General features: G+C 37.1%; 1 long non-coding RNA gene across 9 annotated transcripts in view; it reads left to right on the top strand.

Moving 5' to 3' along the window:
* LOC110541176 (uncharacterized) overlaps positions 1–24,023 on the top strand; it is a 361,531-nt gene that overhangs the window by 213,088 nt on the left and 124,420 nt on the right. For all 9 annotated transcript variants that reach the window (XR_009594300.1, XR_009594303.1, XR_009594297.1 and 6 more), the window contains 3 exons: positions 3,845–3,971; positions 4,586–4,673; positions 5,518–5,647. This is a non-coding gene — a long non-coding RNA (uncharacterized LOC110541176). Of the gene's footprint in view, positions 1–3,844; positions 3,972–4,585; positions 4,674–5,517; positions 5,648–24,023 lie in introns of those variants that run through there.

Below are 24,023 nucleotides of genomic sequence, written 5' to 3'. Positions count from 1 at the left end.
CAGAGCTAAACAGAGAATTCTCTGTAGAGGAATACCGAATGGCAGAGAAGCACTTAAAGAAATGCTCAACCTCACTAGCCATTAGGGAAATGCAAATCAAAACAACCCTGAGATTTCACCTTACACCCATGAGAATGGCCAAGATCAAAAACTCAAGTGACAACACATGCTGGAGAGGTTGTGGAGAAAGGGGAACCCTTCTCCACTGCTGGTGGGAATGTAAACTTGTACAACCACTCTGGAAATCAATCTGGCGATTTCCTCATTTTTGATTGCTGAGTAGTATTCCACTGTGTAAAAATTACCAAAATTTCTGTATCCATTCCTCCACTGATGGACATCTGGTTTGTTTCTATGTTCTGGCTATTACAAATAAAGCTGCTACAAACATGGTTGGGCAGATGTCCTTATTGTGTACTTGAGCAAATTTTGGGTATATACGTAGCAGTGGTATAGCTGGGTCTTGAGGAAGTACTATTCCTAATTGTCTGAGAAAGTGCCAGATTGATATCCAGAGTGGTTGTACCAGTTTACATTCCCACCAGCAGTGCAGTAAGGTTCCCCTTTCCCCACAACCTCTCCAGCATGTGTTGTCTCTTGAGTTTTTTATCTTGGCTATTTTGATGGGTCAGGGTCGTTTTGATTTTCATTTTCCAAATGGCTAATGAGGTTGAGCACTTCTCTATCTTTTTAATTCTTTATTAATTACACTTTATTCACTTTGTATTTTCCCTGTGGTTCTCTACCTCCTCCGGTCAGAATCCCTCCCTTCCTCCATCGTCTGCATGCAGGCCCCTCCTCAAGTCCACTGATAGGAGAGGTCTTCTTTTCCTTCCTTCTGACCCTAGTCAATTAGGTCTCATCAGGAGTGAATGCATTGTCTTCTTCTGTGGCCTGGTAATGCTGCTTCCCCCTCAGGGGGAGGTAATTAAAGAGCAGGCCAATCAGTTCATGTCAGAGACAGTCCCTGTTCCTATTATAATGGAACCCACTTGGATAGTAAACTGCCATGGGCTACATCTGTGCAGGGGTCTTAGGTTATCTCCATGCATAGACCTTGGTTAGAGTATCAGTATCAGTACACAGACTCCCCTTTGCTCAATTTTTTTGGTCTGTTGTTCTCCTTGTGGATCTCCTGTCCTCTCCAGATCTTACTGTTTCCCACTTCTTTCATAAAATTCACTGCACTCTGCCCAAAGTTTGCCCAGAAGTCTCAGCATCTGCATTGATAGTCTGCAGGGCAGAGCCTTACAGAGGTCCTCTGTGTCAGGCTCCTGACTTGTTCCCTCTTTTCTCCTTCTTCTGATGTCCAGGCTCTTTGCCTTTCTGCATAGGGATTGAGCATTTTAGCAAGAATCCTCCCCCTTGATTATTTTCTTTAGGTGTACAGATTTTAGTAGGTTTATTCTTTATTATATCTCTATATGAGTGAGTACATACCATGTGCATCTTTATGCTTCTGAGATAGCTCACTCAGGATGATCTTTTCCAGATCCCACCATTTACCTGCAAATTTCATGATTTCCTTGTTTTTTATTGCTGAGTAATATTCCGTTGTGTAGATATACCACAATTTGTGCATCCATTCCTCCAGTGAGGGGTATCTGGGCTGTTTCTAGCTTCTGGCTATTACAAATAAGGGTGTTACAAACATGGTTGAACAAATGTCCTTATTGTGTACTTGAGACTCTTTTGGTTATATGCCTAGGAGTGGTCTGGCATAGAAACAGACTGGTGGATCAATGTAATTGAATAGAAGACCCTGACATTAATCCACACACTTATGAATACCTGATATTTGAAAAAGATGGCAAAACCATTCAATGGAAAAAAGACAGTATCTTCAACAAATGGTGCTGGTCTAACTGGATGTCTACATGTAGAAAAATGCAAATACATCCATACTTATCACCCTGCACAAAACTAAAGTCCAAGTGGATCAAAGACCTCAACATAAAACCAGACACACTAAACTGCTTAGAAGAAAAAGTGGGGAAGAGTCTTGAACTCATTGGCACAGGAGACAACTTCCTGAACAGAACACCAACAGCAAAGTCTATAAGAGTAACAATCAATAAATGGGACCTCATGAAACTGAAAAGCTTCTGTAAAGCAAAGGGCACTGTTGTCAGAACAAAATGACAGCCTACAGATTGAGAAAGGATCTTCACCAACCCTATATATGACAGAGGACTAATATCCAGTGTATATAAAGAACTAAAGAAGTTAAACAGCAAAAAATCAAGTAATCCAATTAAAAAATTGAGTACAGAGCTAAATAGAGAATTCTCAATAAAGAATATTGAATGGCAAAGAAGCACTTAAAAATGCTCAAAGTCCTTAGTCATCAGGGAAATGCCAATCATAATTACCCAGAGATTTCACCACACACTCATGAGAATGGCTACTATGAAAAACTCAAGTGACAATACATGCTGGAGAGGATGAGGAGAAAGTGATACCATCCTCAACTGTTGGTGGGAATGTAAACTTATACTATCAATTTGGAAATCAATCTGGTGCTTTCTCAGAAAATCAAGTTACAGCTACACCACCCCTAGGCATATATCATAAATAACCTCACGTATACAACAAGGACACTTGCTTAGCCATGTTCGTATCAGCTTTATTCATAATAGTCAGAATATGCAAACAACCCAGATGTCCCTCAGTGGTGGAATGGATACAGAAATTGTGGTACATTTACAAAATGGAACACTACTCAGCATTTAAAAACAAGGAAATCATGAAATTTACATTGAAATTGTGGGAACTAGAAAAGATCAGCCTGAGCAAGGTAACCTAAACCAGAAAACACACATGGTATATACTCACTTATAAGTGGATATTAGTCATATAGTATACAATAAACATACTAAAATCTATACTCCTAAAGAAGCTAAACAAGAAAAAATTTCAGACTTTTAAAATGAGATTTTTCCTTCAGAGATCTGTAAATTCCCTATTCTTTTATTCTGCTGGGGATTAAACACATAGCATGAGGCATGCCTAGTAAGTGTTGAGCTACATTTGCTAGGCAGTTACTTAGAATTTTAATTTGTTAAAATAGATTTCATAAATATAAGCTGCACATATGTTGACATATTTAATGTTACATCATATTTAAGTGATAGTATTTGAAGTTTTGGGACAATATATAATGTTAAACTCCCATTTTTCAAAAGACCAAAACTATTATAAATCTAAAAGTCAGTTATTAATATAATGTTCTTGTGGAATGTATACAATTTACCCTTGTTCATTCAAATGCTATTTCTCTATCCCACAATCTGATTTCAATTAGGACATTGCATTGTGATGTTTATTCTAAGCATCGCCTGTGTCAAGTTTGTGTAAACATGCCACCATTTGTTCTCTATAATTGTCAATTAAGCAAACAATCAATGCTGAGCAATGGAGAGAATAGGGTGAGACATCCTAGTCCAGAGAGGAGGAGAAGGAACCTAGTGGGAGGATGGGAGAGCAGGGATCAGCAGGAGAGGACTTGGAACCACTATGGGAGATGAACCTGACCTAAAATGTGACTTAAAGCACGAATAATGGGTGAAATCTGAATGGGAGGAAACTATGCAAGTGTGGGGGTTTAGGATGGAGTAACCATTGCCCAGCATTGTGCTCTAGGTTAATTAAATGAATCTTAGTCTCTGCGTGATTTTTTTTTTGGATATACAGCTGGTTTAGGACTAACCGCTGCTTACCTAAAAGATAAATCAATATTAAATGATATTAATCAACAACAGTCAGTAATATACATATATATATATACACACACATAAATATATATGATAAAATTTATGCCTAAATACATATCTCTATTTTCCAGAAAGAAAGAAAAAAAAAACTTCTTAAGTTGGGGTACATGTGACAAAGTCAAGGAACTTTATGGAACTCTCTGCAGTCTCGCTGCTGTAAGATTGAGGTGATAGGTACCACACAGATGACAATGGAGTGTAAGTATAAACAAAAATAAATGATTTTTAAATATTTCAAATCTGAATGTGAACATTCATAAAATCCAAGTCATTTGTAAAACTAAGGCTGAAATATGGATAATAATACAAATATTAAAAATTATTTCATTCTTGATAGAAGTTCATTAGAGCATAGTATTAAGTTGAATTTGATGCATAAGATCCCAAGACAATAAACCTTTAATAGTGTAAAATGAACTGAGAAAACAAGTTTTTAAATATGTGTTCTAAATGAATACCCTCACAATAGAAACTGGATTAATTGTTTTGTTTGTTGGTTATTTTTGCTTAGGTGATAGGGTAGGTGGTGGCATGAGGAGGACATAACAAGACAAATGATGACTATATTAAGGGATGGACTAGAAATTATAGGAATGAAAAAAATTAAAATGTTATAAAATAGCTGATGTGATCTACTTTTTGCAGCAATGCTTTAACTCTAAAATATACAATAATCATTACAAATATCTCAGGACCATATTATCAAACAAGATTCTTTGAGAGAAATTTTATATTCAAACAACATCGATTTACTGTGCATGAATGTGTGTATTTCTATGCTTATACGTCCATCTATCCGTTTGACTCACAAGTCAGGTGAATGCTGTCCATTCCTGCAGAGAAAGCTTACAACCAAGAGCTGTTGGACCATGGTGCTATCCAGAAAACAAAGAAAACTAGGTATGCTATTGTTCAGCAATCGTTCTCCTTTTTCTCTTGTTTACTCTAAAATACCAACACTTTGCACGATGCTGTCCAGGTTTCGGGATAGATCTTACAACCTGAGTTAAATTTCTCTAAAACTTCTCACATACATTGCAAAAATTTTACTTCATCAGTGAAATATACCTTATACAAATCAAATGAAAAAAATGCATTCAAGTAATTTTATAAATACTGATCCAGTTGTACTAATGTATTTAGAAATATATATAATATATTCACATATATATATATAAAACAATTAACCAAAAGGAGACTACGGATTTGAACAAGACCAAGGAGAGCTATGTGTGAAAGATTGAAGGTGGAAAGAGATGAGGAGATATGATGTAATTGTATCATAATCTCAACAAATAAAATAAAATATTTTAAAAAACTGGCACATTTGTCAAATGAATACCATAGACTAGAATTAATAACAATGTGCACATTTTTAGCTCCAATGGCCTATATTTATTAAACTATGGGGAAACAGTAATTGGTTCATATTATAGTGTAATAAATATGGAGAGGTTAACTTGAGGTGTGCAATTGATGGGAGGGAAAATAAAGGATACACTCATGGTACACACACCCAGTTAGACAAACTAGAAACCTAGTTAACAAAGAAAAGATGTGACATCTCCCTAGGAATAGCATTAAAGTACATTCTTAGAGTAAGATATGTATATTTATGGACAAAGAACACCATATATTAACTACCATCTTATGGTTTCAACCAGAGAGAAAGTATTCCAAAGATGGGAAAACTATAATAAATCACTTTAAGAATGCTCTACGGTTTTTCTTTTTTCTTTTTAAGACAAAATCATTGGAGGATACACGATGGCGGCACTGACCATGCAGGGTATATGAACCAGCTCAGTGGTGAGAGCAGAGCAACCAGCATTCTGCAATGTGGACTCCAAACTCCAGACATCTGTGTTTTACAGGTGAGAGGAGATCCCATGGGGAAACTCAACAGTCCTACTTCAGGCCACGCAGCTAACCCCAGGAAAAGTTGCTGGGCTCCAACCGGGCATAGCCACAGCCCTAAGCCACCTGCCCAATTCCATCATCTGTGGACACCTTCCCAGTAACAGCAGTGTGGGGCTCTAATCTCAGGAGCCCACTCTCACCACTGTGGAGTGGATACCTTCCGGTACTAGAGGTGAGGCTTCAGACCCAGGCATCCACTCTCATAGTCCCATGGACACCGTCCTGCGCCTCGAGCTCCAGGTTGCAAACATGGGGTTCCCACTCTCACCATCCCATGGAGAGGATACCTTCTGATACTGGGTGTGTGAGGGAGCTCCAAACTACAGGCCCATTCTCACTGTCTCTGGCACAGAATTCCAACATGGGACCTTCTGACACTTGGGACCCATAGAAGCAACCCTGGACACTGCTCCATGGCTCAACTCCTCTCACTAAGGAGACTAGCAGGACCACTTTAAGCTCACAAGCTCTCTAAAAAGTCCGTGCCCAACAGGCACAGTGTCCGTACAAGCACAGTGTCCGTACACAATGCCTGTGCTCACTAACCTAGCATGGAAAGCAATTAGCAGGGCAGGTGACTCCGGGACTTTCTTTGGAGAAAGGAGAGTCCCTGAGCTCCCGATGAATACATTTGATCCACAGATTGAAATATCTGAGGATAAACACAGGCAATTCTATTACAACTACAACAGTCAGAAACTATTTCCACAAATCTGAGAAGGCTCCTATAGGAACAGTCCACTTCCTGCCCAGGGCTTTTCCCACATTCCCAAGAATTATAGTAGGCAACATGATCTAATAACTAATTCCAGAGACAACCAGATGGCTAAAATTCAGCTTTAAAATACAATCAACAAGAGCCAGAAAAATATGGCATTCCCAAAACTCAGTTATCCAAAGTTAGGCAGCTTTTGATAGCCTAGCACAATTGAAATGCATTAAAATGACCTTAATCCATGCTTTTCAAGATATAAGGGAGTAAAGCAATAAAATTAAAAAACTTTGCTGATTAAAAAAAAAAAAAACATTCAGGAAATTAAGAAACGAAGAAAAGAAAAAAAAAACAAGAATAATAGAAATACAGGAAAGAGAAGAGTCTTGGCTCCATGGACCAGAAAATATGTTCAATAAACTCATAGAAGAAAATTTCTCCAATCTTAAGAAAGAGATGCCTACTGAGAGTGGCCATTGCCACGGTAAATTCTACCAGAGTGGACACAGGACTAGCCACAGGATTATCATCATGGATTGCTGCAGCCATGAATCATATGAAGGAATGGGCGGGCATGGGAGCATTAGCAGGCCTTCTGGTGTTGGTCTCCTTGGTTTGCCTGTGGTATATATGCAAGATTAGAGTCTCACAACAGTGTAATGCAGCCATGACCATTCAGGCCTTTACAGCCATTGAAGCAGGACAGTCTCCCCAAGCATGGGAGCTAAAATGTTATGCTCAGGATGCAAGGTTAAGCACTGCACTCAAGGTCAGCCTCTTTGGACCCAGAGAAGAGCAAGTCTGATTGCATGCGGGTTGATGCCCCAGGTCCTGCCTCTGAGAAAAAGGTATTGGATGGGTCTGATGCTCTTTGGGTGGATGACACCTAAATGAACATCGGTACAAAGTCCCAATTTATTTCTAATATCAGAGATCAGACCTCTACTCTTGCCTGATGCGTCTAAAACAAAAAGGGGGAACTGTAGAGAGCTGCATAATGCCGTGCCTTAAAGATGGAGCTGGTTTCTGCCTTCCACCTTCCCGATGGTGAGTGCTCTCTGTCACAAACAACTCCACATTTGGCTAAGGTTGAGGATCTGGCTTGCTTCCATGTATGTGGACCTATCTGCATTGCCCATGTGGCACGCCTGGGTTGGCTACCCAGAGGCTATTTAAGCTGTGGGCTGGCTTTCCCCGGGGTCCGAGGATTATTCAAGGTTCCTGAATAAACTGCATTGAAAAAAAAAAAAAAAGAGAGAGATGCCTAAAAACATACAAGAGTCCTATACAATCCCCAAGAGATTAGACCAGAAAAAATCTTTCCAACACATAATAATCAAAACACTAAATTTATAGAATAACAAAAAAAAAATATTAAAAGCTGTAAGAGAAAAAAGGCCAAGTAACATATAATGGAAAACCTATCAGAATTAGACCTTACTTCTCTGGAAAGACCATAAAAGTCAGAAGGGTCTTGATAGACATCTTGCAAACCCTCAGAGTCCACAGATGGCAGTCTACACCACTACACCTAGCAAAACCTTCACTCACCATAGATGAAGAATACAAGATATTCCATGGCAGAAACAAATTTAAACACTGTACATTCCCAAACCCAGCATAACAGATGATACTAGAAGGAAAACTTCAACACAAGGAAGTTAACTATAGCCAAACCAAACCAAAACAACAAAAACAACAACAAAACAGGATATAAATAACTTCACTACAACAAAACCAAAAATAGGCAAGCACAAAAACAAACTCCCACAACAAACTTCAAAATAAAAGGAACCAACAGTCAGAGGTCATTAATATATCTCAGCATCAATGGACTCAACTCTCCAATAAAAAGACACATACTAACAGAACGGATGCATAAACAGAACCTATCTTTCTGTGACATACAAGAAACACACCTAACCCAAAGGTAGAAATTACCTGAGAGTAAAGGAGTGGCAAAATGTTTCCAAGCAAATGGACCCATAAAGCAAACTGAAGTACCCATTATAATCTAATAATATAAACTTTCAACAAAAACTAGTCAAAAGGCATGAAAAAGGACACTTCATACTCCTCAAAGAAGAATTACAGGAAGAAGACATGTCAATTCTGAACATCTGTACCACAAATACAAAGGTAAGCACATTTGGTTTTGTTGTTGTTATTTGTTTCTAATTATTTATTATTAATTACAATTTATTCATTTTGTATCACAGTTTTATCCCCACCGTCTATGCTCCCAACCCCACCTTTCCTTCCACTTCTCCGCCCATGTCCCTCCCCAGTCCACTGATAGGGGAGGTCCTTTCCCTTTCCATCTGACCCTAGCCTATCTGGTCTCATAAGGACTGGCTACATTGTCTTCCTCTGTGGCCTGGTAAAGTTGCTCCCCCTTCAGTGATCAAAGAGGCAGCCATTGAGTTCATGTCAAAGACAGCCCCTGTTCCCTTACTAGGTTACCCTCTTGGAGACTGAGGTGCCATGAGCTATATCTGTGCAGGGATTATAGGTTATATCTATGCATGGTTCTTGGTTGGAGTATCGTCTCAGAAAAGACCCCTGTGCTTATTTTTTGGTTCTGTTGCTCTCTTTGTGGAGCTCATGTTGGGCACATACATTCGTAAAAGAAACATTAATAAAGCTTCAACTGCACATTTATCTCCACACATTAATAGTGGGAGACTTCAACATCCCACTTTCACCAAAGGACAAGTCACAAAAACAGAAAATAAATGGAGAAATAATGATACTAATGGATGTCGTGAATCAAAAGACCTAACAGGTATCTACAGAATGTTTACCCCTAAATGAAAAATATACGTTCTTCTCAACACCTCATGGAACCTTCTCAAAAATTAATCCTATATTGGGTAACAAAGAAAGCCTCAACATCTACAATAATAATAATCCCTTGTTTCCTATCAGAACACCACAGACTAAAGCTGAATTTTCATCAACAACAGAAATAACCAATTTCCTACACACTCATGGAAACAGAACAAACTCTCTACTCAATGACAACTGGGTCAGGGAGTAAAGAGAAAAAGAAATTCAAGACATCCTAGAATTCAATGAAAATGAAGGCACAACTTACCCAAACTTATGGGACCAATGAGAGCAGTGCTCAGAAGACTGTCCATAGCACTAAATATCTTCATAAAGAAATTCATGATATCTCATGAAAGCAACTTAATGGCACACTGGAAAGCACTAGAAGAAGAATGAGAAAGAAAAGGAGAAGAAGAAGATGACAACGAAGAAGAAGAAGAGGAAGAGGAAGAAGAAGAACATACATCCAAGAAGAGTAGAAGGCTTGAAATCAGGGCTAACAGATTAATAAATTAGAAACAAAGAAAACAATTCAAAGAATCAACAAAACCAAGAGATGGTTCTTTGAGAAACTCAAGATAGATGAACCCTTAGCCAAACTAAATAAAAGGAAGACAGACACTATCCAAATCAACAAAATCAGAAATTTAAAAGGGGTTATAATAAAAGACACTGAGGAAAGCCAAGTAATCATTAGCTCTTACCTCACAAGCTTATACACCACAAAATTTGAAAATCTAAATGATATGGACAATTTTCATCATAGATTCCATTTACTAAATTTGAATCAAGATCAGAGAAACAAATTAAATAGTCCTATATGCCCTATGGAAACAGAAGCAGTCATCAAAAGTCTCCCTTCCATAAAAGCCCAGGGTCAAATGGTTTTAGCACAGAATTCTACCAGAACATCAAAGAAGAGCCAATACCAATACTTGTCAAACTATTCCAAAAAAATAGAAACAGAAAGAATATTACCAAGCTCATTCTATGAGTCCAGAGTCATCTTGATACCTAAATCACAAAAGACCCAACAATGACAGATAATTTCAGACCAATTTTCCTTATGAACATTGACACAAAAATAATAAAATATTCACAAACTGAATCCAAGAATACATTAAAGATATTACCCATTAAGAACAAGTAGGCATGATCCCAGATATGCAAGGTTCGTTCAATATATGGAAATCCATCATTTGAATACACCGCATAAACAAACTGAAAGAAAAAAAAAAGAAACAACCATTCCCTTACATGTCAAAAAAGGATTTGATAAAATCCAACACCCATTCATATTTAAAGTTTTAGAGAGATCAGGGATAAAGGCATATACCGAAACATAGTAAAGGCGATATATAAGAAGTCTATAGGTCAATATATAAGTCTATAGTTTCCATCAAACTAAATGGAAAGCAAATTAAACCAATTCCACTGAAATTAGGGACAAGGAAAATATGCCCACTCTCTCCTTATCTCTTCAACATAATAGTGGAAATCCTAACCAGAACAATAGGGCAACTAAAGGAGACCAAGTGGTTACAAATAGGAAAGGAAGAAGTCAAAGTATTACTGTTCTCAGAAGGGTACATAAGTAGCCCCAAAATTTCTTCCAAGGAACTCCTACATTGATGAATACCTTCAGCAAAGTGGCTGGATATAAAATTAACTTAAACAACAAACACACACAAAACATCCTGAAAGGCAAAGAGGATGGACATCAGAAGAAAAAGAAAACGGGAAACAACCTAGGAACTTGCTACAGAGGGCCTCTGAAAGCCAGAAGAAGAAAACAGGAAACAACCTAGGAACCTGCCACAGAGGGCCTCTGAAAGCCTCTGCCCTGCAGACTATCAAAGCAGATGCTGAGCCTGATGGCCACCTGTTGGACAGAGTGAATGGAATTTTATGTAAGAAGTGGGAAATAGTAAGAGCTGGAGAAGACAGGAACTCCACAAGGAGAGCAACAGAACAAGAAAATTTGAACACAGGGAACTTCCCAGAGACTCATACTCCAACCAAGGACTATTCATGGAGATAAACTAGAACCCTGACAATGCAGCCACCTCTGATGAGAACTGATAGACTAAGATGAGAAAGAAGGAGAGGAGGACCTCCCCTATCAGTGGACTTGGTGAGGGGAATGCATGCAGAAAGGAGGGGGAAGCTTATGGGGGATAGAAAATGAATAAAGTGTAGTTAATAAAAGTTAAATAAAAAATTAAAAAAAATTAAAATAAAAAAATCAAAACAGATATAATGACGATAAGAGAGGTATGTAGGCATGAGAATTGGGTATTCAAAACAGTTAAGATGACATAAGTCCTATAGTATATAGAAGCATATACTATACTTGTATATATATAGAAGTATATATGTAGAGTATATATAGTATAGTATTCTCTTACATAATAATCAAACATGGATATGTTGACTGGAATTTCATTGAACATCTACATTCCTTGAGGTAGGGTGTTCATTTTCATAATATCCATTCTACCAATCCATGAGGACCAGAAGACATTCTATCTTTCAGTACCTTCCTTATTACACTACTTCAGGGACTCAAAAATTCCATTGCAGAGATCGTTCATGTCATTACTTATGTTTATTCCTCGACTTATTTTTAGAATGTTGTGAATGAAGTATTTTCATGATGTTTTTATTAGCATGCTTGTTATCATTATATAGAAAGGCTACTGATCATCATAAGTTGGTATTTGTATACTGCTGTATTGTAGAAAGGGTTGATCATTTCTACAAGATTTCTGGTGCAATTACTCTCTTCTTATGCATAATGTTATTATCCCCAAATACAGACTCATTAGTTTATCATTTTATTCCTTTTGTTTCCTTCTCTTGTCTTACTGCTCTAAATAGTGAGTCAAGGATAATCAACAGCCTTGTCTTATTCTAGATTTTAGTGAGATTTATTTGAATTTTTCTCCAGTTAGGTTGATTTTATCTGTGTGTTTGCAAATACAGCCTTTATGATGTTGAGGGATGTTTCCCCTGTCCCATTCTCTCTAGCATTTATCATAAAGGCATGTTAGGTTTTGTCAAAGTCCTTATATTTCATCTATTGAAATGATCACATGATTTCTGTTTTTAAGTTTATTTGTGTTATATATTTTATTTATCAGACTATATATGTTGTACCAATTCTACATCTCTGGGATAAACACTGCTGTTCATTGTTAATTATCTTTTTGATATTTCCTGTATTCAGTCTGTAATACTTAACTGAGATATTTTGTATGTATGTTCATGATGCACATTGGCTTATAGTCTATTTATTTTTGTTAATTCCTTACCTGGTTTTGCTATTAGAGTAATACTATCTTTGTAGAAGGAGTGTAGGGTGCTACTGGGGTGCTACTGATTTTTCTTTTTTTATTGTTTTATTTTTCTTATTAGTTACATATTGTTAATTCTGTATCCCAGCTATATCCCACTCCCTCATTCCCTCCCAAATCCCAACCTCCCTCCCTCATCTCCTCCCTGCCCCTTTCCAAGTCCACTGATAGGGGAGGACCTCCTCCCCTTTCATATGACTCCATTTAGTCAGGTATTTTCAGGACTGGCTGCAAAGTCCTCCTCTGTGGCCTAACAATACTGTTCCTCCCTTGTGGGGTGGGGAGGTCAAAGAGCCAGTCATTGAGTTCGTGTTAGAAATAGTCCTTGTTCCCCTTACTATGGGAAACCAATTGATTACTGAGCTATCATGGGTCACATCTGAGCAGAGGTTCTAGGTTTTATCCACTCATGGTCTTTGGTTGAGTGTCCATCTCAGAAAAAACCCTGTGCCCAGATATGTTTGGTCCTTGTGGAGCTCCTATCCTTTACACATCAAACTCCCCTTCTTTCATATGATTCCCTGTACTCTCCCGAAGGTTTGGTTATGAGTCTTAGTATCTACTTTGGAACACTGCTAGGTAGAGTCTTTCGGATGCCTTCTGCGGTAGACTCCTGTCATACGTTCAATGCATATCCCATTTGTCTTTCTAAATGAGGATTGATCATCATACCCTGTGTCTGCTTTCTTGATTATCTTCTTTAGGTATATAGATTTCATTATGTTTATCATATCTTTTAGGTCTATATAAGCGAGAATATTCCATGTTTGTCTTTCTCCTTCTGGGATATTTCACTCAGAATGATCTTTTCTAGATCCCACCATTTGCTTGCAAATTTCATGATTTCCTCATTTTTGATTGCTGAGTAGTATTCCATTGTGTAAAAATACCACAATTTCTGTATCCATTCCTCTGTTGATGGACATTTGTGTTTTTTCTAGGTTCTGGCTATTACAAATAAAGCTGCTACAAACATGGTTGGGCAGATGTCCTTATTGTGTACTTGAGCAAATTTTGGGTATATGCCTAGCAGTACTATAGCTTAGTCTTGAGGAAGCACTATTCCTAATTGTCTGAGAAAGCGCTAGATTGACTTCCAAAGTGGTTGTACCAGTTTACATTCCCACCAGCAGTGGAGGAGGGTTCCCCTTTCTCCACAACCTCTCCAGCATGTGCTGTCACTTGAGTTTTTCATCTTGGCCATTCTGATGGGTGTAAGGTGAAATCTTAGGGTCATTTTGATTTGCATTTCCCTAATGGCTAATGAGGTTGAGCATTTCTTTAAGTGTTTCTCTGCCATTCGATATTCCTCTATCGAGAAATCTCTGTTTAGCTCTGTTCCCCATTTTTTAATTGGATTACGTGGTTTGTTGCTTTCAGCTTCTTTAGTTCTTTATATATACTGGATATTAGCCCTCTGTCAGATAAAGGGTTGGTGAAGATTCTTTCCCAATCTGTAGGCTGTCCTTTTGTTTTGATGACAATGTCCTTTGCTTTACAGAAGCTTTTCAGTTTCATGAGGTCCCATTTATTGATTGTTGCTCTTAGAGCCTATGCTGTTGGAGTTCTGTTCAGGAAGTAGTCTCCTGTGCCAATGAGTTCTAGGCTGTTCCCCAGTTTTTCTTCTAACCGATTTAGCATATCTGGTTTTATGTTGAGGTCTTTAATCCACTTAGACTTTAGTTTTGTGCGGGGTGATAAATGTGGACCTATTTTCATTTTTCTGCATGTAGACATCCAATTAGACAGGTGCTACTCATTTAAAAAAATAATTCGAGAAAAATTTACTGTAGATTGAATGTCCCATAAAATTCTGGTGTAAATAAACCTGGACCTTGATATTTTGTTTGTTCTTTCCTTTTTCCTTTTATTTTGCCAGGATGACTTTTATTTTGATTTCCTAGGTTTTATGGGTCTGTTTAGTTGTTGATTGTTTCTTGGTATACACTTGGTGGTTCAGATAGATCTAGAATTTCCTTTATTTATTTTCTGCTTACTAAATTGAATATGGATTTTATAGTATTTCATAAAAATACTGTGAATTCCATTGTTGTCTACTTTCTAGTTTCCCTGTAATGCCATCTCTGTTTCTGTTCCATTGGGTCACATATTTCTTTCTTTAGTTAAATGGGCTATGGATTACCCAATCTTATTTATCTTCTCAAAAAAGCAGCTTTTAGATTAACCAATAAAATATAACACAAATAAAAGATTAATTGGTTCAAATAAATCTCCATCCTTGGTGTTGCTAGGAAGGCAATATCAGTCATGCTGTGGTACGCAACTTCCATGACAATGTTGAAAAGTAAAAAGGAATGAAAATAATTTTGAAAGAATAAAAGCATCCACAGTTAAGCTTCCTTAATTAGATTCTCTTAAATTAAATTTTTATTTTTTTACATTAACTACATTTTACTCACTTTGTATCCCAGCTGTAACCCCCTCCCTCATTCCCTCCCAATCCCACCCTCCCTCCCTCATCTCCTCCCTTGCTCCTCTCAAAGTCCACTGATAGGGAAGGTCCTCCTCCCCTTCCATCTGACCCTAGCTATCATGTCTCATCAGGACTGGTTACAATGCCCTCCTCTGAGGCCTGGTAAGGATGCTCCTGTTCTTTTTACTAGGGCACCTACTTGGAGACTGAGCTGCCATGGGCTACATCTGAGCAGGGGTTCTAGGTTATATCTATGAATGGACCCTGGTTGGAGATACAGTCTCAGAAAAGACCCCTGTGCCCAGATACTTGGGATTCTTTGGATCTTTGAATTTTTCACTTTGAGCAGGGCACAGTGGCACATGCCTGTAATCCCAGCACTCAGGGAGGCAGAGGCAAGCAGATCTCTGTGAGCTAAAGGCCAGCCTTGTCTATAAAGCAAGTCCAGGATAGCAAAGGCTACATAGAGCATCTCTCTCTCTCTCTCTCTCTCTCTCTCTCTCTCACTCTCTCTCTCTTACTATGTACTGGATAAACTAAGTCTTTTGTGACATATTGATTTTTTTCATCAGTTTAGTCTTTCATTGTAATAATTTTTATATGAAAATATATGTAGTATTTACATATTTGTTTTGGCAACTAGAATCATAATGATGAAAGGAAACAGCTTATTTATATCTAATTAGAGACTATAAAATATAGAATATACAGAAATAGCTCATTTTCCATTTTTATATAGCTTCTCACATGCTTAAGGAGATATAAACCCCTATTAATAAAAGGTTTATAATACATTGTCATACATCAAACACAATAAAATAGAAAATGTATTACATTTATCAATGCTGTAGAATATTATGTATCATGTATTTTTTAACTCATATGAAAATGGATAGATTTACAAATTGAGAATTACTGAAATTATTCAAAAAGCTGAATTTTTATAATATGAAAATAAAACAAGGACTATTTCTAACAGGAACTCAATGACTGGCTCTTTGACCTCCCCACCTCCCAAGGGAGGAGCAGTACTGTTAGGCCACAGAGGAGGACTTTGCAGCCAGTCTTGAAAATACCTGACAAAAGGGAGTCATATGAAAGGGGAGGAGGTCCTCCCCTGTTAGTGGACTTGGAAAAGGGCAGGGAGGAGATGAGGGAGGGAGGGTGGGACTGGGGAGGGAATGAGGGATACAACTGGGATACAGAATTAACAAAATGTAACTAATGAGAAAAATAAAATTATGGAAAAAAAAAAAGAAAATAAAAACATTACTCTTTAGGTGTTCTAAAATTATGTAGGAAACAGAAATTTATAAGAAAATATCTAGAAACATATCATTAACTCTCTAAATGTGTAAATGAGTTTGACATTTGCTAGGAGCTAATGAGATACTTGCTTGCTGTCTAATTTGTCAAGTACCTCTTTTTGGAAGCCTTAAACAGAGATACCTTCAAAAATATGAGTCATTAGGACAGTTTAAATCAAAATATAACAAAATATAGCAATCCTCTGACAACATTTCATGCCGAAAGGCAAAAATGTACATCAAATATTCGATGGTTATAAAATGTAAATCTTGTTTTGAAAGTTATTAGTTTTCACTTTGTATGCTTTGTTGAGCCTACGCTCATTGTAAATGCATAAGAGAAAATGGATTTAGCATCTTAGCAATTTTAACATTCTGCCTGCCGTTGCCCTTTACTTTTTTTAGCTTTTAATGATTTTTTTATTAATTGAATATTTTTTATTTATTTATTATTTCACAATTTATTTATTATATACCCAGATTGAAGCCCTCCCCACCACTACTCCCAGTCCCACCCTCCCTTCTTCTTCCTTCTTTATTTTGTTGAGTATTTTTCATCCATGTTCATAAGATAGATAGGTCTGAAGTTCTCTCTCTCTCTCTCTCTCTCTCTCTCCTTTTTTCTTTTTTTTTTGTTGGGCCATTGTTTAATCCAATTAAAAATGGGATACAGAGCTAAACAGAGAATTCTTACCAAAGAAATAACAAATGGCAGAGAAACACTTAAAGAAATGTTCAGTATCCTTACTCATTGGACACATACAAATAAAACCAACCTTGGGGATTTCATCTCACACCCATCAGAATTGCTAAGATCAAAAGCTCAATGGACAACACATGCTGGAGAGATTATGGAGAAAGGTGAACACTACTCCATTGGTGGTGGGAATGGAAACTTGTACAAACACTTTGGAAGTCAATCTGGTGTTTTCTCAGACAATTAGGAATAGTGCTACCTCAAGATCCAGCTATACTACAACTAGGCATATATCCAAAATATATGCAAGTATACAACAAAGACATTTGCTCAACCATGTTCATAGCACCTTTATTCATAAAAGCCAGAATCTGGAAACAACCCAGATGTCCCTCAACTGAAGAATGGATGCAGAAATTGTGGTACATTGGCACAATTAAATACTATTCAGCAATTAAAAACAAGGAAATCATAAAATGTGCAGGCAAATAGTGAGAACTAGAAAGGATCATCCTGCGTGAGGTATCCCAGAAGCAAAAAGACACACAGGGAATATACTCACTAATATGTGGATATTAGACATATAATATAGGATAAACATACTAAAATCTGTACACCTAAAAAAGCTAAACAAGAAGAAGGACCCTGGGTAAGATGTTCAATCCCCATTCAGAAAGGCATATGGGACAGACATGGGAAGAGGGAGAAAACAGGGAAAAGGACAGGAGCCTACCACAGAAGTCCTCTGAAAGACTCTACCCAGCAGGGTATTGAAGCAGATGCTAAGATGCAAAACCAAACATTGGACAGAGCGAAGCTCCACAATGAGAGCAACAGAACCAAAAAAATCTGGGTCCAGAGGTCTTTTCTGAGATGGACCAGGCATGGAGGTAACCTATGTCCCCTGCACAGATGTTGCCCATGCAAGCTAAGTCTCCAAATGGGAAAACCTAGTAAGGGGAACAGGAGCTGTTTCTTACATGAACTTAGTGGCTGTCTCTTTGATCACCTCCACCTAAGTAGTTAGCAGCCTTACCAAGCTACAGAGGAAAACAATGCAGACAGACTTGATGAGACCTGGTTGGCTAGCATCGGATGGAAGGGGAGGAGGTCCTCTCCTATCAGTGGACTGGCATAGGGGAGAAGAGGGAAGAAGGGGACAAGTGAGGGGGCTACAACTAGCGTACAAAGTAAGTAAATTGTAATAAAATAAATTAAAATAAAGAACTCAATAAGAGCATTTGCAAGCCCTTCCTTTAAGGCTGGAAGAACCCAGTAGAGGGAAGGGAGTGCCAAGAGAGACAGAAGAATCAGAGACATCCACTGTTAGGAGAACCACAGAAATCTGATGCTAAACAAACATAATATTTTCAGAGGACCTAGAACAGATTCATTTAGACTATATGAATGGTGCTTCAGTCTCTCTGAGCCCCTATGAGCTCTGATAAGTTGATTCTATAGGTCATGGCCTCCTTTTCCCGCTTTCCTCCTGTTTATAAAAAAGAAAATTATTTTTTCTCTAATTTGTTACAAGTATGCCCCGAATAATCATAGGATATTGAAAAAAATAAATTGTTTTATGCATTTCAGCCATTGATGCATTTTCTAATTTGTGGCAGAGTCTCATTTAGAATGTTTTTTTTCCCTGTCTTCTAGATATTGTTTAAAATATTTCAATTTAATTAATTTTTTGTTCTGAGAAATTAATCTTATGATTCATTTTACTTTCTTTTTAATTTATTTTTATTTATATATTTATTTATTACAATTTATTCACTTTGTATCCCCACTGCAGTCCCCTCTCTCATTTCATTCCAGTCTCACCCACCCTCCTCCTCCTTCTTCTCCCCCTATGCCCTTTCCCTAGCCCATTGGCTGCTCAGTCTTCAAGTGGTTTCTCTAGTAAGGGGGGCAAGGGCTGTCTCTGACATGAACTCAGTGGCTGGCTGTCTTTGCTTTTTCATAATTGTCATCTTGCTAGTGTTATAAATCATAATGTAAATATTTGTGTTTTCTGATAGTCTTATAATATCCTTTATGAAAGGGTCCTTCGGCTCACAAAGGGATTGTGACCCACAGGTTGAAAACCACTATTCAACAGTTTGACCACCACCATTATTGAAGATGCTGATTCTCATTTTCAGTATGTATTTCTGACTTCTTTGTAAGAAATCATGGGTACATAGGTAGGTGAACTTATGTCTAGGCCTTCAGTTCAATTTGATTCATTAATGTGTTGGGTTCCATGTTAATATTATGCTTTTTTTAAATTATAACTCTGAAGTTTATCTTAAAATATTGGCTGATGATAAATACATAATTTTTAATTTTTTATTATTTAGGATTGTTTTAGCTATTCTGAGTTTGTGTGTGTATGTGTGTTTGTGTATGTGTGTGTGTTTTCACAAAACCTGGAATTTTTTTTTTTCAATTCCTTTGAAGAACCCAGAAGAAGGGATTTTGATGGGGACTGTGTTGAATCTGGATATGGCCTTTGATAAGATATGCTTTCTCAATATTCATCCTCCATGGAAAAAATTCCATTTTCTGATATCTTGTTCAATTTTTTCTGCAATAGATTAAAATTTCTGTTATGTTGGTTATACTGGAGTCTTTTGTACAAAATGTTTCTAGGTATCCATCGCTGACACAAAGAAATAGAAATAAGAATATGTTCAAATCTATGCTTAGAATGTCTACAAAATGAAGAAAATCTTAGTTTGCACCTAGGCTGAAGGAATCACTAAGAATGCAATAAGTTATTATATTTTCTTTCTTTTTTTTATTCAACCATATTTTTATTTTATTTTTAAAATTTTGCTCAGTCGGCCCAACCTCGTTATGTATTAGGGTGAAGATGGCAAAAAATGCATTCCTTACCCAAATGCATTATTTAGCCAAAACTAGAACCTTGATTTCCTATAGACCCTAGGCTTTATAAGGTATCTTAGGGTTTGCATTGCTGTGATGAAACACCATAACCAAAAAGCAAGTTGGGAGGGAAGGGTTTATTTGGCTCACACTTACACATTTTGTCTATCATTGAAGGAAGCCAGGACAGGAACTCAAGCAGGCCAGGAGCCCAGAAGCAGTAGCTGATGCAGAGGCCGTGGAGAGGTGCTGCTTGCTGGATTGCTCTCCATGGCTTGTTCAGCCTATTTTCTATAGAACCTAGGACTACTGTCCCAGGGATGGCACCACCACAATAGGCTCGACCCTCACCCATCAATCACTAATTAAGAAAATACACTACAGGCTTGCCTACACCTGGATGTTATAGTGACATTTTGTTAACTGAGTTCCCCTCCTCTCAGATGACTTCAGCTTGTGTCAGGTTGACACAACTATCCAGCACATACTCATTCCCTAATGATCATGTTCATTAATTCTTTGTGTGTTTTCTCATGTGTGTTTGCCTGTCTGCTCATGCATATTTGTGTGCTGATGCTTCCATGTGGAGGCCAGAGAACACCTTTATTAAGAATATTTTGTCTATATCCATATGTGAGTTTGGACTCTAATGAATAAGTCACATTTATAAAGCTTTAAATTCTAGGATAATGTGTCAGAAAATTTCACAAGTTATGAATGCCCAATTCATTGCTTACATACAATTGTAACACAGCTATGGAACAAACATGAACCAAGATTTTTATTATAATGTTTTCACTGTAAGCTGGCCAATGCATCCTTTGAAATTTGTGATCATTTTATCTAAAGATAACCTAAGCTCTTGTTTGTCTAAACAGAGAAAAGTTTAGCATACTTAGAAATAGTAAGGGAGAGAGTAGTCATATTTCCTTCTAGTTTTACTACATTATTGATTAGAAAATATATTTTGAATAATATTATTTCTTTAAAATATATTGTTATTTTCTGAACTACCATGTAAAGTGTTTTCTAGTAGGATTTATGTATAAAATTGAGAGCATTAATATTATTTAGCTGTTAGACAATACTATATTGGTAGATGTGACCCTGTTAAACATATTTATTATTGTACTCTTCTATTTCCCTATTGTTCTTCTTTTGAGATGGTCTTTGAAAGCATCACACTGAAATAATCCTATACATTGACATTTGATTTTCTGCTTATAAATATATCTGTGTTGCTTCAGATATCTTGTTTTGGGTTTGGAGAAATCTTGATAAAGTTTCTGTTTCTACTGCTTCTAAATTTGGGGTATATTTTAGCATTGTATTTTCCTTTTCATTAAGGTGAGTCTTTCCCTCATCCTCACTAGAAAAAATTCTTTTGGCCTTTATTACTGAGCGTAAAAATTTACGTTTTGAAAATTGAGTTTAAGGGGATGAAAGATTTCCACCTGAGTGGTATTACTAAGTCCCTGGTGATAAGTGAGCATTAATAATTTCACTGGAGCACTCATGGCTTTCTCAGTTAGCATCACTATTGCTGTGATGAAACACCATGACCAAAGCAACTGAGAGAGGAAGCGGTTCATTTCATTACACTTCCATATTGCTGGTCATCAGAGACGCTGAAGTCAGGATAGGAACTCAGACATGGCAAAGACCTGGAGGCAGGGGCTGATGCAGACCCCTTGGAGGAGTATTACTTGCTGGCTTGCTTCTCATGGCTTACTTATCCTGCTTTCTTTTAGAGTCCCTAGAATAGTAGGACCCACAATGGGCTGTGCTCTTCTTCATTAATCACTATTTAGAGGAAACGAGGGTGGGATTGGGAGGAGGCGGAGGATGCTGCCACAGCCAGGACACAAATTGAATAAATGGTAATAATAATAATAATAATAATAATAGTAATAATAAAAGAAGTATTGGTGGGATAAAAGAGGAGAAAATGGTGTAATTATAAATCTAAAAATTAAAATATATAACTGTTTTTTAGTTCTGAATAAAATAAAGAAATAAATTTGAGTTTTGACAGAGATTAAAAAAAAAAAGGAAGAACATATCCTAGAGGACATCTGTTAAGCTCCCATCCTTCTCCCTCTCTTTTACCAGTCCTGATGTGATCTGATAGTCTAGGAACAGACAGTAGGGGGAGGACTTCCCTTTCAGTGGAAGAGAAGAGAAATAGGAGACGAAGAGGGAGGGAGGGTAGGAGAAGAGGGAGGGGCCACAACTAAAATACAAAGGGGATAAATTGAAAAACAAAACAAAACTTCATTGGTAGTAGTCAATACATTCCAGAGTAATTCCAGAATAAATTAATAAATTACATTTCATTCACTTAAAAGAAACAAAGAAAGAAATTATCCTACAGCCATTTCTTATGGAGGTATTCTCTCAACTGAGGCTTCCTCCCTTCAGATAACTCTAGCTTGTGCCAAGATGACATAAAACTTGCCAGCACATAGATGAACAACCATCCTCTGATAAAAGTGAGAGAGTTTCCTTCCTTGTCAAAATTAATATGACACATTCGCCTCAACTAAAATTTTCAGTGTTCTTCCAAACATTATCCCAGCTTTGCCATTTTGCAAATTGTATCTTTACTATGGAGTTCACCATTTAACCAAGCTAATAGATACTGGAAATGATTTCTTTTTCTTAACTAGTGTTAGTTGCTTACTACAGTCTTCTTTTTGCGAATTTATTCCTAAAACAACACCTCCCATTACTATTAGGTATAATAAGAAACAATTTGAGAACTTGATGACCAGTTTGATTTTTTAAAATTTACTCTTTACTAGTAAAAGAATGCCTATTTTATAAAGACAGGCTACCCTAATGAATTCAGACTGGGAGCCTGAAATGTGAGAGCTTGAATATAACTTATTTGATCACATAACATTTTCTTTTTCATTTCTGTCTCTAGCTACATCATAAAACTGTGTATTAATACTGGGTATCACTCTAAAATCTAAGCTTGCTGGCATTAACTGTGTAATCAATACTGAACTATTGGCAATACTTATACCTCAGTGTGAAAATAGAGTGGATTATAGACATGTGCTACTGTTTCCATCTGTACTAATTTGTGAAATACATATTTTAATATCTGGTTTATAGTACAAAGCCAGATAGTCATTACAAAAAAACTGAGAGGATGATATTTTGTTTGCAGTAGTATTTATAACATGAATGGACACATACTAAAATATCAGAGAGTCAATTAAGAAAATGCAAATCATGCTGCTCTGGGGCTAAGTTCTTTGATATCCGCACATACACCTTAGAGTGGGGAGAACATTTTACACATTGCAGAGTGCAGTGTACTGAAGTACAACAAAGACTCAATCACTACACTTCACAAGAAGTGTGGGAATACACACAGAGGGCTCTCCTACTAAGAAAAATGCAGGCAATCTCATTTAATGTATCCTAATTACTGCTGTGGGGGCTGATCACTGATATGGCAGACCGGAACTGTTATTGCATAGTATCTCTATTTTTACTTTATATATTTTTATTTCTTCCTTGAAGTAAAAATATGAATTTGTATTATGACTGTATTTTCTATGTGATTCCTGATTTTGTGATGAGTTTTAGGCCAAAGAGGGGGGGGAAGATTTCCCAGTCTTGCTATTCTTTGATAAAGAAACTGGATATGTTGTGCGAATCAGACAGTTTTAAATCTTCTATCTTTTTCTTCAATTTCCTTTGGCTTTAAGAAAGTAATTATAATAATTTTACACCAAGGTTCCATATCAGTGTAGAGCTTAAAGTTATTTAGAAAAACACATTTTGTTAGAAAATTGGAAAAAAAATAAAGCCCTACTTTGAATATAAAGTGTGAATCAATAATAGGGACAGTGAAGGTCTCTGGAGAGAGGGAATGAGCAGAAAATATGAAACACCAAAAAGGAAATGGACATTAAAGGAAGAATCGGGAGCCCTGGCTGGCAGTTTTATGCAATGTGAAATTGTGCTGCTCCTTAATTTAGTGTCTAGGGAAAGATACAAAAACCTTCTCAAATGTGTTTTCAGGCTCACAGATTCCAGGAATAGCTTAGAGAGGGACACCATGAAGTAAAACTTCAGGACTGTGTTCACATTACCAAAGGCTG

The sequence above is a fragment of the Meriones unguiculatus genome, chromosome 9 (genome assembly GCF_030254825.1).
Source record: "Meriones unguiculatus strain TT.TT164.6M chromosome 9, Bangor_MerUng_6.1, whole genome shotgun sequence".
Taxonomy (NCBI): domain Eukaryota; kingdom Metazoa; phylum Chordata; class Mammalia; order Rodentia; family Muridae; genus Meriones; species Meriones unguiculatus.
This window is presented reverse-complemented; position numbering and strand designations above follow the sequence as displayed.